The sequence below is a fragment of the Nannospalax galili genome, unplaced genomic scaffold, assembly GCF_000622305.1.
Source record: "Nannospalax galili isolate Female #2095 unplaced genomic scaffold, S.galili_v1.0 scaffold2145, whole genome shotgun sequence".
Lineage (NCBI taxonomy): Eukaryota > Metazoa > Chordata > Mammalia > Rodentia > Spalacidae > Nannospalax > Nannospalax galili.
Genome location: NW_008352375.1, coordinates 102,023 through 104,498, shown reverse-complemented (window position 1 = coordinate 104,498; position 2,476 = coordinate 102,023). Strand labels below are relative to the sequence as shown.

The following is a 2,476-nucleotide window of genomic DNA, read 5'->3' as shown; positions in this document are numbered from 1 at the left end:
TTCTTTTGCATTTCTCTTCAGTTCTCCATTGCTTCCTTCCTTCTCTCCTCAGCAGTTCCCTTTCCAGTTGTTGTTGTAAGCATAGTTTTTATGTTTGTTGAAATTGTATGTTCTATTTTACAATCCCCATTGGACAATTTGTTTCCAATTCCTAACAATTTATCTTGCGTTTTTCCAGATTGACAAGATACAGATATTAGTATTTCCAATATTCATTGAACATTGGATCATATGGGTTATAGAAAATTTTATTTATTCAGTCCCTTATAAGACAATTACATTATATCCAGAATTTTCAAACATTATTTTATTTTGAGAATTTCATGTTTGAATATTTTATCTGCATAGTTTTCATCCCTCCCAATCCCCCTCCAACCCCTCCCCTATTTTATCCCACCCACACTCAGTCTCAGTTGCTTGTTATCTGCTTTATTTTTTATTAGTGTTACACACACACACACACACATATATATATATATATATGTCCATTTAGTGGTGCTCATGTGCACCTGTGTTTAGGACTGCCCACTTGGGATTAGAAAGTCTATCAGGGATCTCAATCCTGGAGAAAACTGAGTCTGCCTCTCTCAGCATTTGTTGACTGAGTGTAGCTCTTCATCCTCGGGTGGGACCCCATGACATTTCCCCCACCCATCCTGGCATGTCAACTGGTGTTGTCATGAAACAGATCTGGTTATACTACCATACCATGGAGATTTCATTGGCATAGATTCCCTAGCATATGTAGAATGCATTAACTAGCAACAGGTGTCTTGCCTCTCTAGTTCTTACATTCTTTCTACCCCCCCCTTCCTTGATGTACCCTGAACCTTAGGCATAGAGGTTGCACTGAAGATATATAACTTAGGGCTGGGCACCTCACAGTCATATATTCTCAGCATTGGCCATTTGTGAAACTTCATAGTGGTCTCTACCTGTTGGAAAAAGTAGCTTTTCTTGATGAGCAGTGAGAGATACATTTGTCTGTATATAAAAGGATATGAATTTCAAATATAGTAAAAAAATTATGTTAGTATAAGGAGGTGACAGAAGTAAGTTAATTTCTAGGGTCTATGATCTCTACAACCATTTGTAATTGACTATGTTTACAATATCATACATGAATTCCTTTTACACTGAGTAGACCTTAAGCCAAATTAGACAACTGTTAATTACCCACAAGATAAAAATGCCACAACTAATGGAGCTGTGGTTGCAGGTATCTGTTCTGCAGGATGAGGTTTGTGAACATGGTCAAGAATAAGGCCTACTTTAAGAGATAACAAGTGAAATTTAGAAGATGATGAGAGGGTCAGACTGACTACTGTGCTTGTAAATTATTGGTGATCCAAGACAAAAATAAGTATAACCACCCAAATACAGGGTGATAGTTTACATAACTAACAGAGACATCATCTGGGTGATTGTTTATGCCCATATAGGAGGGGCTAGGATAGTCTGCACAGTCTATGCACGTGAACTACCAAAATACAATGTGAAAGTTGGCATGACAAATTATGCTGCAGCCTTTGCTCTGGCCTGCTTCTGGCCTGTATGTTTTTCAATAGGTTTGGCATAGACAAGATCTATGAAGGCCAAAGGGAGGTGACAGGAGATAAATACAATGTGGAAAACTTTGATGGACAGCCTGGTGCCTTCACTTGCTATCTGGATGCAGGTCTTGCCCATATTACAACTGGCATTAAAGTTTTGGGGGCCCTGAAGGGAGCTGTGGATGGAGGCCTCTGTATCCCTCATAATACCAAATGATTCCCTGGTTATGATTCTGAAAGCAAGGCGTTCAAAGCAGAGGTCCAGCGGAAGCACATCATTGGTTAGAACATGGCTGACTATGTGTGGTACCTGATGGAAGAAGGTGAAGATGTATTCAAGAAACAGTTCTCTCAGTACATAAAGAACAATGAAAACCCAGACATGGTGGAGGAGATGTGTAAGAAAGCCCATGTTGCTATATAAGAGAACCCAGTTTATGAGAAGAAGCCTAAAAGAGAAGTTAAGAGGAGGTGGAGACCTCCTAAAATGTCTCTTTCCCAGAAAAAGATCAGGTAGCTCAAAAGAAGGCAAGCTTCCTCAGAGCTCAGGAACGGGCTGTTGAGAGCTAAAGCAATTTTCTATGAAGATTTTTTTTTCATAAAGACAATAAACTTATTGAACAAGCATCTGTTTCTGTGTTAAGCTGTTGTTGTGAAGTGATAGGAAATAGCATGAACTTGTAGAAGCAAAGGTGTTTACTGTTTTTTTTTTTTTACTCCCATGAAACAAGCATAGCTTTTTTTCAGAAAAAAAGTGAGAGATAATTTTCAGCACTTCCCTTTAAACCCAACTTCCCTTGAACCCGGAAAACTGCCATGGTGGCCTTTACCCTCTTGACAACTGCATCTATTTGTTTTTTCTTAAGAATGCTAGGCCCTAAATGGGGGACAATTAAATAGAGGCCATTTATAACACAACTGTG

The 2,476-nt window shown here is 38.9% G+C and overlaps 1 pseudogene; it reads left to right on the top strand.

Annotated features, from left to right (window-relative positions):
- The first annotated feature begins 1,229 nt into the window (after nucleotides 1-1,229).
- On the top strand, nucleotides 1,230-2,183 carry LOC103747049 (annotated as a pseudogene).
- The last annotated feature ends 293 nt before the right edge of the window (nucleotides 2,184-2,476 follow it).